Raw genomic sequence first — 13131 nt, 5'->3', positions numbered from 1 at the left:
TGTGTCAGCGTCTCTTCTTTGTGCGTGTCTGGCAGGGTCTGGAGGAAGATGCTTTATGACCATTGCACCAAATTGTCTTTTCCCCTGTCTCACCCCTTGTAAACAAAGATGGGTTAATACGTTCTTTTGATGACAGTTTTATGGAAAGCTTTTAGTCCTTGAGTATGTATCATATTTACTGTAAGTATACTTCAACTACAAAGGCATGTCAGAGGCTCATAAATTGACTCAGGGGGGTTGTTACGCACAGCTAGTCATTTATTCAAATACAGCGCATATGATTGTTATCTTATTGGCCGAAGATGTGAAACCTTTCTGCTGTATTGTGTCAAAACAACTGCACAGTGGGTGAGTCCTCTCACCAGAGGAAGTGATGCAACACTGTTACTCCACAAAAACAGGCTTATTTGCAGCCAGACGCTATAAGACTAAAGTTCTCATGCTGTCCTAATTATATACAGCTCTAAGAGAAAAGGTGAACAAGGAGATCATGTTCTTTGTATACATGCAACACATTTAACTTTCATTCTCTTCATTTATTCTTTAGTTTCTACATGTGCTGGGTTAATTGGACTACATCACTTATTTCTAAATGTGACAAATATCAGAAATTGAGGAAATAAAAGAGGTAAGAAATAATTAAGCTAGAACATCAAAAATCCGAAAAGCAGTAAACAAAAGGGAGAGCTGGAGCCCAGGGCCTTGATGTGAGGATGATTTTGACTGGCCCTCGGAGCTTATTGAAGGAAAGGCAGTCTGACAACTCATCAATGTTCTCTGCCACTGCACTAAACTAATGAAAGTGCTATTTGATCTCAGCCTGAAAAGGCTCAATAACACTCCTGCTATCATTTAAGTTCCAGACCTCATCCAACTCTGTCTCCAAATCCCCAGATATCAGGCCGATACATGGCAGAATAAACTGTATTTTTAACAATCACAGTGTGAGCGGGCGGGGGTTAATTAGATAGAGAGCCAAACACCCCTTTGGAAAATGTGTATCGTGGAGAAAGTCACTGGTTATACTGGGGATTGAAGATCAGATTTAAAATGGCAATAGTAGAGGTCTGCAACTATCTTGTTTAAATTATTTTGAATAAATAGTAAAGTTGATTGTTATTTGCTTTTAGTGATGCTTACATTTTCAAAGATACTTGAAGATTTCCTATCCCTTTATTAAAACACAGCTGAGAAAAAAATTAAGAGATAATTTAAGATAATCTTCTGTTTTTCTGAATTGACCATTTATAGGTATGTGTTTAGGTAAAATGATTTTCATTCTCTGAACTACTAAAAGCTTTTCTCCCTAATTTCAAATAATTGAATTTATTTGCAGAGAATGAAAACTGGAAAAGCAGGTCAAAGTAGCAGAAAATATGCTCTGTGTTTTTCAGACCTCAAATCAACCTCAAATACGAGTTCATATTCACTTTTAAGCCATTCATATTTGTATATGTATTTAGGAAAAGTTTTTTATGTGATAACCTTGATTTTCAGATATACAGTTTTCATTGGGTCTTGTCAAGCTGTCAGTCTTTCACATTGCTGTTTGATGACTCCTGAGGATTTTTATTAAATCCAGCAGACACTGGACTGGACGTTAATTGAATGAAATTTTGGTATAGCCTCTTTACTTTTTCTGTGGCTGTATATTTATATGACATATTTGTCAGCAACTTTGAATATACCTGTAAGAATATTTGTTCTGATTTACCCTCTAGTACCTCTCTCCCTCTGAATATATTCAATCTTCCAGGTCTCGTCATTTCTCCTGTCAAAGGATCAAATTCCATTTTACAATTGTCACTTCAAGGGTTTTGGAAGTGAAAAATGTGTATAAGTGTTGCATTGGCCTTGTCTGATGGTTTTCCTTTAATATCTCTTATCTGTGCCTTCCGTATCGCGTTTATAATCTTGTCTTCCACTCCTGATGGCTTAACATGCTGTACGCTAGGTTATTGCCGCACTAAAGCATAAGGAAAACAAAGTGTTTCAGCGGGAATGTGTGCAGGCCACCCCGATTTTTAAGAGAGAGAGGGTGAGAGACGTAGACACACTCAGAATCTCTTTGAGAAAATCAATGGCACATAGTAAAGGAGAGAGAGAGCGCAATGATGAGAGACAGTCCGAACTCTGGTCCAGAGGAAGGTCTGATGCGTCATCACCATACTTCAGCATTGCGAATGAAAACAGCCTCATGCCTGCACTTGAACTGAAGTGTTTCAAGGTTATGCTAACCGAAACATGGTGAAGTATCAACATAAACAGCATGATAACCAACCGTGCGGCAGATTTCTGTCATAACTCATGCTAATAGAATGTCCAAAGGCTGCTTTTTCCACAGGCAATGTTCCAACGTTTGGAATGATCAATATTTTCATTTCAGAGGGTTTGTTTGACATTCTTTTTGTTGCATGTTCATAAACCTAAGCTTCCCACATTTGATGTGTTAGACACAGTTATTACTGCATGTTCTCCTCATTCTTGCCTTGTTTGATCAGTTGAATAGCATTCTGGGCCTGCTACTGTGGCTGTTATGTTGTAGATATAATTTTGTAATAATATTGTTGTTTGCAGTCCTCATCTGTTATGTCAATATTTGTGTTCTATTCAAATTACTGGATGTTCTACACTCTCAGAAAAAGTACAAAATGATACCTTTTAAGGGAGCCATCACTGGGGTTGTACCCTTAAAGGAGTCATGAATTAATACATGAATTTTATTATTTAAGAGGTAATCGTATTCAAGCGAAGATCCTGTAAGTGTCAGAACTGAAAACGCCCTTGTTCCTGAAATTACAACTGTGATTGACTCCAGGCCCAGCGAATGCCAGGTCCTGGAATCCACCTATCTATAGATAGGTTGAACACCGCCTCCACAGAAGAATATCAACGACTACTTCTCTAGCCCTGCCAACCGAACCAGATAGAATGAGCAAGCAACAAGCATGCCGTTAAAGATCGCAAAATTTTGTGCAGTGCTTGATTGTGGAAGAATAAAGTCGCTGCATAACCTTCTTTCGGATTCCGACATTATTAATGCAGGGTTAAAGATTATTTTTAAAGATGTTCCAGCTCACGTGGGGCTTCATTTCACCATGGATTCCATTGTGAACAAGGCACAGGTCGACGCTGGATTTGCGAGAAACTAAAATTAAAAAGCAGTGCTGTGCCGTCAATACTGGATCCGATAGCAATTGCGCAGCAATCTTATGTGAGTAAAACATATTTGTACTATGCGTCACCATTGCTTTGTTAAAGATCGCTTGACATGCCCTGATCCCCATTCGCACAAGATTAGTATTACCTGGTTACCTCTAGTCATTTCTAATAATTGCAGAGGTTGTCTGTGGTCTTAATCCCGTGCGACTCGGCCATGTCTGTAATATGTAAAGTAAAAATTACCCAAAAAATTACCGATCATATTTTGACGAACACCCAGGTCCTGTGATAATATTAGTCCCGTGCGAATCGGCATCTCTGTGATTTGGCGAATGGTTTTATCCACAGTTTGCGAATAATTGAGGCTGTTTTGATATTATTTTGTGTGCTGGGTCATATCCATACCTGCCAACACTGTCGTTTTGGCCCGGGAGTCTCCCGTTTGTTTATTTATAATGGAAACTCTTGTAACATTTGAGACCCACGTTCACGGTAATCTTCGGTCCGGTTCGCGTTCACTGGTCTCAAATGCTGATAGGTATGGTCATATACCATTAAATACCATACAACTATATGGAAAGCCTTGCCATAACATCCGGGAAATAGGTCGGTAAATTTGAGTAAAATCACAGTCTTCACTAATCCCATGCGAATGCGCCACATGAAATACAGATGTGGGGAGGTAATTTCTTAAACACACGAGGTCTCCAGATAATACTATTCCCATGCTAATATGGCTAATGTGTAATCTAATGTTACGTCTCTCACAAAATTCACAGAAGGCTCCAACTAAGTTTAGTACGCAAACTACTATCCAATCATAGCAGTGGGGGTTTACTTTCAAGTCTTCAATGTGGCACACCCATTAAAACCGAGCGTTTGTCACGCCGGCCTCAAAACCCTGGTAGAAAATAGCCTATTACTTATTGATTTTGATATTTTTTAAATGTAAAAACCACGCAAACGTCCTAGGTTCATGACCATTTTAACACTTCCTTTTGTTTACTTTCAATTGCAAAACATAAAATATGGTTTTATGTTAAAGATCCCGTGAATCAAATTTAGCGGTATCTCCATATGGCAACTAACAAAGGGCTTAAATGTTGTCACGTTTTTGCACACATATTGCAATTTTTTTAAATACATTTATGCATTTTGCAGACACTTTTATCCAAAGGGACTTTTATTGCAAATACCATTCCCTGGGATCGAACCCATGACATTGGCGTTGTTAGCGCCATGCTCTATCCACTCTATAGAGAAGTTTGTCCGTTTAGGGCTACTGTAGAACAACATGGCGAATTCCATGTAAGGGGACCCACGGCGTATGTAGATATTAATAGCTCATTCTAAGGTAATAAAAACATAATGCTTTATTATGTAAGGTCTTTATACACCTCTGAAGACATGGTTATGTATATTATATTACATTTCTGTCAAAAGATCGTCTTAAAAATGACACACTGGACCTTTAGGCAAAACTAAATATTTTGTCATCAATGTTTTATCCTTATGTTATTTCAAACCTGTACACGACTGCTTATTCTGTGGAACACAAAAGAAGATATTTCGAGAAATGTTTTGTGTCTATACATATGGGGGTCATTGTTGCTTGGTTACCATTGTGCTTCGAAATATCTTCTTTTGTTCTGCTATGAAGCTTAATTTGAGATTTTAAAGGAAAATGGACACCGTTTTCAATTTCCCCTTATATGCTTTGAAAAATTTCAAAGATTATGCTATACCACGCTACTGTACAGATGTAATAATACAGTTTTTTTGTATAAATTGTGTGAAAAGTTGCAATAGACTTTTGATCTTGTCATCTACAGTACGGTACATGTGTATGTGTAAGCGAATTTGTAGATTTTCTTGTAAACTTTATTTAATTTATATTGTTTAAGACATTTTTATTCTTTATGACGAAACTGCTCTTTCAGAATGTGATAATACTAAAAATTATTGTGTGTTTGTGAATTGTGTATTTCTTTCTCAAGGATTTGCCGCACGTATGTCTTCACAGAGCTGGAACACACTCAGAACACATATCCCAGGAGACGATCTCAGATGCTTGCTGTCTTGTTAACCAGTCTCCATTCAGGACCCTTGCTCACCACCCCTATTAACTCAGTCAAGGTCAATCCGCCAAATCTACTGGTCCACAGATGAGGACCAGGCCAGCACACTGATAACTGACCTGCCCCTTTCCGTCCGGGTCAGTGGTGTTGAGCGGAAAGGTCGTCTGCAGCTGACGCTGAAACGCTTAACAAATGAACTTGGCCTGCTGGTGTTGGGGGTTCCGCCATCCTCGTTTACGCCGGCCTGTCCTGAGAGATGGGATTGTGTGATGCTGAGATTGTTTCCTCGATTAGGCAGTGGCAGAAAGAGAGAGAGAGAGAGAGAGAGAGAGAGAGATCCCTGGATCTCTAGTTCTGCCCTCACGGAATCGGCTTCATTCTTCCGACCTCTTGGAAAACAATACCCAGCTGTCCCTCTCTACTTTGATCAGCCAAATGAAAGATGCTGGCATTTCTTATGGAGTGGAGATTGCTTATCGATCTATATCAAAATATTCATGTTAATCCGTGGCCAGCCTGAGCGTATTTTCAAGCCAGGTTAGCAATCAGTGCTAGCTGGTCTGTCTAAGGCAATTGGCAGAGCCATGGAAGATAATCAGACTGGGGTCCAGCAGTCAAATGCACTTTGCTGTTTAAATTTAGACCCCTGACAGTGATGGAGGAGTCCACAGAAAGGTGTTGACAAACCAAATTGTTTGCTCCAGCATTATTTTGCCAGAGATCAAGTCCAGAGTAATGTTCTGTGGATTTGTTCATTACAGGGGCTGGCTATTGAAAGGGATGGGATACAGAAGAAAAGGGGGGGTCAAGAGTAGCCCTAGCAATGAGTGTATTAGCCTGCGTGTGTATGTGTGTGTGGCTGTGTGACAAGTATGAGATTAAACAGTTTGAAAGGCTAAGGAGGACATGAGCTCACCTTGTTGTTTGTGCAGCTGAAAGGGGTTATGATAAAAGTTGAAAATCCACTAACTTTATTGCACTTATGCATTGTTGCTTTTGCATTTGACTAATTGCTTCTATTGTTTACCTCATTTGTAAATCTGTTAAATGACCAAATGTAAACTGGTCAAAGACGTTAAGATCTCCCCATCAAAACAAATTTACGAAAGGGATGTATGTCCATAGAAAAGGACAATAAATGTGAGGAAAATGTCTACTTTATGGTTTCAGCTAAGTTTTTGGAGAATAAAATGTCAAAATTTGGTTGAAATATTGTTCCAAATCCAAATCCCTTTATTGTCACTCAACCATATACACAGGTGCAACAGTAGGTGATAAACTTGGGTGCAGTTCCAGCCAGCATGGCAGTATGACAGACATTTCTTGTACACATTTACACAGTAAACATTTCTGTACAAGTTTTACACCAGAATACAACAAATGACACGTAATATACATAATAATAATACACAGCAGCAAATCAACACAATGTGCGTAGTGTACACAGGATAATGACACATAATTTACAAATATCTAAATAAATAGCAGCGAATGTACACACAATGTAATTGTGTAACATAATTGTCATTCAATGTAACACAATATTTTTGTACAAATTCAAACAACATACTTATTCTGATTTGTACATAAACATGTAAGAGAATAAGGGAGCGTATTATTTTATTGTGCTTTAAATTAGCAAAATATTGTTAATGACAAATGGGAAAAACCTCGAACAGTGACAAATAATAAAAAATGTAAAATTAAAACTAATTGGCATTCGGGTGAAAGTAATTAGTCTTTTTATGTCATAAATAGATTTTTGTTGTAAATATGCCTGACAATAATGTTACACTGAATGAGATTTTAATGATCGTCTTATGTAAATCTGGGACAAATGTATGATTAAACAAAACAAAAATGCAGTTAAATTAAACAGAAAACTTTTTCATTTTGTTTTTAACAACAACAATTTAGATCAGTATTACACTTATTGTTTCTATGATTAAACCCCCTTTCATCTTTAAATATAAAAAAATCATGCTTTTATTGTCTCTTTGAAGTAATATCGATCAAACTGCAGTTGGGTTGTTTTTATTGTGTAATAACAAAAACATAAAAGGCTAACTAACACAGTAAAGCAGAATAAAAAATGTTGTACATATTTAGCGTTATCTGTTTTTGCAGGTATGTTCAAGATTTTAAGATATAAAGACTATGGGCCAAATCAACTAAACAACAAGCATTTTTAAATAATTTATTTACTAAAAACACTTCATCCACTTTAACCAGCTGTTAAATGCAAAACACACATTTCTTTGTAAATTATATTGTTTATTTTAGATTTGTTCATATTTACATAGCGCACTGTTTGTGTTTATTGGATCTGTTATTTTCCAGTGATGGAAAAGAGTGTTATAACCAGGCATGTATTCCAGATGTGCCTTTTAAGGAAACTTACTTTCAACATTTTACAGTTAAGAGCTGATTTAGGTGCCTGGGCTGCAGTTATGGAGTGATGCTGTACAGTATAAATGTGACAGGTTATGGTCGTCTGGTGAGTTCTTTATAAACTACAGTAGCACCTATAAGATATAGGAAATTGTACCTTGGATACTTGCTGTGCCTCAGTAAAACATTCTCACTTTCCGTTATTTTTCACAACTGGCCTTTCTTTTGGTCCAGTAAGGCTATTTTGTGAAATGTACTTTCTGCATTCTACAGTAAGTGTTCATATAGAATATACATATATACATACATATATAAGATTTTATCTGGGCTAGTGGTTGTTTTTTGCAAATGTGTGTTGTGTTATATCACGTATAACGTCAAACGATGCACAGTATGGTTTGCTGTGTTTTCCACAACCCTCTCCAGATATCCTAGATTACAGTAGATTATGTATCCTAATTTCCTCTCACGAGCTGGATTATGCCCCGCCCTTCAGACGTGACGAACAGTACACTAAATCTGACTCAATACGATAATACTGTCATGCAATTATTGCTCTTAAGAAATCTGTGAAGAACCAGCAGTGCCAGAAAGCAGAAGCTAATCCCGCTGAAGGCCAAAGGCTAACAACTAGCGCCATATGGCTGTACATGCATAATGACGAGTGTCCTGCTTTCAGGTCAATCATACAGAAGTATTAGTGTCAGGTGCGGATTAATGCAGCCATGTTCCTTCACTCTCAGACAAAACATTTTCTACCTGATTCTGGCATATCTCCATGTTAGCCTGACAGTTGTACATTTGTTTTTAGAGCTAACGCTAAATCTAGAGCTCTAAACCCTGATATGTCAGGAATAAAACCTGTGTTGTCGTTCATCCACTGTAGTGGTAGTGGTGTTGTTGCTTTAGTTTATGTGGAAAAGTAAGCCTGGAGGATTATTTGTGCGGTTGTTTATTTTAAAGCACGGCATTCCGGTTAAACGTGATCAACAATTCACTTAAAAAGCAGTAAAAAATTTCAAGCCATAGTTTGCGGTGGTGTGATAGGCCATATCAGCTAATGGGGTTCCACGTTTTTATTTCACCACTGTTAAACATATCTCTTTAATGGCCTATTTTTATAATGGATATGAGCATTCATACTCTGAAACATTAACAGATGCTTTAATATATTATAGCTTTATACGATTTTTCACATTTTCCATTTATTGTGATATCTTAAAAGCATATTGCTCATTCAAAATGATCTCATTATTCCGCATTTATATCAGATTCTCTGCTGGAGCAAAAAGCAGAAGTGGATTTTGTACTATGCCCGACATCACAGAGGGTTGGTTTTTATTGCAGATTTTGTTTCGTGGCTGTATCAGATTCGAAACAATAAAACATTTTTTTTTTTTACATTTTTGTGTGTTTCTGCTTTATTGCTTTTCGTAAGACGAAATTTTTTATGCACTTTTAATAAAACCTTTTTTTGACCCACATATCTAATGTATTATACATTTAAGTTTATGCCTGATGCAGGCAGATGCAAGTGGCATACAAACACCCGCTCTCAAACACGCACATACAGATGGGCATACTCAGGATATTAGGTGTCAACAGCCTGTTTCTTTGTCACCTTATGTGCTCAAGTGTACTTGCGCATCTGTGTGTATGTGTGCCTGTGAATGTGCATGTGTGCCGATGTGAAGTGAGACTGATTCTGAGGAGCAACTGTCTGTGATAACAGATGGATATGCTTTTGCATACATGTAAATACCACAGCGACCTATTAACGTACCTCTGTACAGATGGCAAACCATAATAAAAAATTAACCATAAAGCTGTCTTCCTTACGAACATGAAAAACCCTATTGACTTATATGGATATATATACTGAATACTTAATATAAATATTTTTTCAGAATAGGAAAGAGCTTTATTGCCAAGTGTGCTTTACACACACAAGGAATTTGTCTTCGGTGACAGAAGCCTCCAGTGCACATTAAGTTGAAAGTGACACGACATGTAACAAAAAAGTGAAAATGAATAAGTAAAGACAGTACACTTTGACAAAAGACAATATATGACAAAAGCATAACAGTGTATATTGTATGTACGGTAACATTGAACTTTTCATGAGGTAGATGGCCTGAAGAAAGAAACTTTTCTTATGTCTGGTGGTTTGGGGGCTTAGTGCTCTGTAGCGTCTGCCAGACGGCAGCAGTTCAAATAGAAAGTGTGCTGGGTATGAGGGGTCCAGAGTGATTTTGCAAGACCTTTTACTCGGTACTCTGGATGAGTACAGTTCTTGGAGAGTGGGGAGAGTAGTTGTGTTCATAGTAATTATGACAATAAATAAGTGAAGGAATATGAAATATACAGAATGATGCCGTTTTAGTTGGCTTGTGCAGTTTATGATGTGTATAAACATGGAAAATATAGGTGTTATTACTTGTGATACACTTATTGTCCTCTTTGCGGCATAAACATGGTTTAGTTTGAGTGTGTGTGTGAGGGTTGCGTGCCAGTGTAAATGAATGAGTCTCTCGGTGCATGTGGTATCGCTCCAAAAGAAACGGATGTGAGGAAAAGAGAGAAAGACCGATTTTTTTCAGCTCTAAAGAGAGAGAGAGAGAAAAGGAAGCTCACTCTTAACATATGTCTCCAATAACAAATAATATGTGCACATCCAGGTGTGTATGGCATATGTGTTTTTTTTTGATGCAGATGACTGTACTCAAATAACCCACAAACATGCAGGTCACATCATCCTCTGGCAATATGTGCAATTGCGCTTGTGTAACACACACACCTCTAATCTATATCCCCCACGTATACTGGACCCTACACGCACATCCACACACACTACACACTTCTTAAACAGCACTATATGCAGCTCGTCCTCACATCTTACACACATTTCGAGCCTGCAAACTTCGCAAATTAGTTCAAAAATATTAGACTCTGCTTCTCGGTGTTAAACAAACAATCTCAAATAGTGTTGAAAGTACGATTTTAAGAAGGTTGAAGGTCCAAAACAGCATCTCTTCAAGAGAAGATGAAGACAAAATGGATAGAATAGATGAAAAGGTTAAGTCCTAAGACGCTGGCTTGGAATAAATTATTTTTATTCAGTTTGGCTTCCCATCCTGCGTAGCCTCATTAGATATTCAGATTGGAGGTTTGCCAATGGCTGGCACTGATCTTTCATGTAAATGAATGTTTAACAACATGTTCCAAAAAAAGCTTCAAGATGATGAAAGATACCTCTAGGAAGTGTTGTTCATTAAATGTGTAACTTTTCTTCCACACACGACTAAAAATTCTCTCTCCCTTCCTCTCTCTCTCTGCCTCCTCTCTCTCTCTCTCTCTCTCTCTCTGTGCCTCTCTCTCTCTCTCTCTCTCTCTCTCTCTCTTCCTTCTCTCTTCTCTCTGACAGAATTTGAAGTGAAAATTGGCAGAGTTCTTTACACATTTCCGTGTCTTTTCGCCATTTCCTAAGAATTTCCAGGGTATTGTGTGATGCCTGCCTCCCAGCTATTCTGCATATGTTAAGAGTTAACCACAAAATAGCAAAATGAAAGATGCAGCTAAACAGGTTAGACGGGGCAATCTGTTTGATGTGTTCTAACCGTATGCAGTCTTAAAATGATCATGTACATAATTATGCAGATTATTCAATTTTATATATATATACTTTATATATCATAAAGAAAAGAGTGATACTGCAGCAAACCTTTTGCAGTTAGTACCGATAGTTTGGTGGTTATATTAACTCGCATGAACTTAATTCTAAAGATTAATACAATTATTTTAATAATATTTTAAAATAATCAAATTGGTGATACTTCTTAAAGGGATAGGTCACCCAAAAATGTATATTTTGTCATCATTTACTCACCCTCAGATTGTTACGAACCAGTATCAATTTCTTTGTTCTCCTAAACACATCGTTATTTTGAAGAATGTCAGTAACCAAACAGATCTCATCCCCCATTGATTCTCATAGTATTTCTTTCCCTGCTATGGCAGTAAATGGAGGATGAGATCTGGTTACTGACACTCTTCCAAATATCTTCCTTTGTGTTTAACAGAACAAATACATTTTAAAAGGTTTGCAACAACCAGAGGGAGAGTTGCACTAAATTCATTTTTGTGAGAACTGTCCCTTAAACATTTTATATACACAGAGCACAAATTTATATAATTTTCCTCTCCTCCTTTGATTGACAAGATAAATAGGCCCTCATCATCATCTGTTTTTAATCTATCGGCCGTTAGTTTTTATCACTGATTACTGTGCATTTGAAATATTGATACAAAGATTAAGTTACAGGAGACACATCGCAAACATAGACTTTGCATTCAATGACTGATAGATTTTAGCACTCAACAAGTATACAGTACACTCAGACATCCCCTAACCCAGACTGTGTTTAAGCACTGTCCAGCTTAAGAAATCCATCTTGGGCGCAAACATGAAATACAGATTCTCTAAGTCTCTGTATATGTGTGTGTTAACACCGTGAGAGAGCTGGAGTCACGCCTCAGAATATGGCTGCCTTTGATATCCACCAGTTCCGCTTGCAACCTTATCTGCCTCTATGAAGAATTATATCAGCGTATGAATCTCTGGCTTTAATCACGTTAACCTGCGATAGGACCTTCATTGCATAATGAGTTTATGGGGTTTGTAATAGACCTTGGAGGATTTCTTTCTCCTCTTCCTCTCTTCTGCAGCACCTCCTGGGTTTATTTGCCATCTATTTATTACATGCAGAAGGTTAAACACACAATTTTTTCTCCTTGTTTTGTATTACTAACAGGCTCATAATGTTAATAATTTCATTGATTGTGTTTATTTTTTATTATGACTACATTAGATTGAAGTAGTTTTTAAAGGCGAGATCAAATACAAATGCATCTATAACGGAACAATTCCTTTTGACCATTTTTTATTGTGCACAATGCCGCGCACTGTGTGTTTGTGAGTGTTCGGTGTTCAAATCGCTGCATTTTTACGGCGCAGGTTGTTGCGCGATCGACGCAGTGTTAATGGTGCTGTGCGCAGACATGTGGTGCATGCTTTTTATTAAACATTTTTAATGTGCCATGGCTTATGGCTGGCAGCGCTTCCCGCCTCAGTATGGCTGGCTGGCTTGTGCGTGTGCCATGCATTTAATGCCAGGCCTCCTCATTTCCTATCAGTGGTTGTTAAGGGTGTTTCCGTTGTGTGTGAGCTTTTGTTTGTGTGTTTAAGTGTGTATGTATGTGTTTGGCACTGGTGTACTGATATTGGTAATACTTGAGCAGGAAACTAAAGCAATATGCGTAACTTGGACCAATTACAGTAGGCCAACTCAAAACGATAGAGGAAACTTGTACGACATCTGATAACCATGGCGTTGTCGCGAAACATAAAAAAAAATGTTCCTGTGAGGATTGCCATGACTTGTTTGAATGACAGTGTGCCCCGACGTTCACCAGATGATGTCAGAGCAGGTTGAGTCTGTGT

General features: G+C 37.7%; 1 long non-coding RNA gene across 1 annotated transcript in view; it reads left to right on the top strand.

The window, feature by feature from the left end:
• LOC130428438 (uncharacterized) overlaps positions 1-6337 on the top strand; it is a 96907-nt gene extending 90570 nt beyond the window's left edge. The window contains exon 5 of the long non-coding RNA XR_008907471.1: positions 5160-6337. This is a non-coding gene — a long non-coding RNA (uncharacterized LOC130428438). The remainder of the gene's footprint in view (positions 1-5159) is intronic.
• Positions 6338-13131: the final 6794 nt, after the last annotated feature.

This window comes from Triplophysa dalaica, chromosome 1, assembly GCF_015846415.1.
Source record: "Triplophysa dalaica isolate WHDGS20190420 chromosome 1, ASM1584641v1, whole genome shotgun sequence".
In the NCBI taxonomy this organism is placed as follows: domain Eukaryota; kingdom Metazoa; phylum Chordata; class Actinopteri; order Cypriniformes; family Nemacheilidae; genus Triplophysa; species Triplophysa dalaica.
The sequence above is the reverse complement of the archived record's forward strand: the minus strand, read 5'-3'. Positions and strand labels throughout refer to the sequence as shown.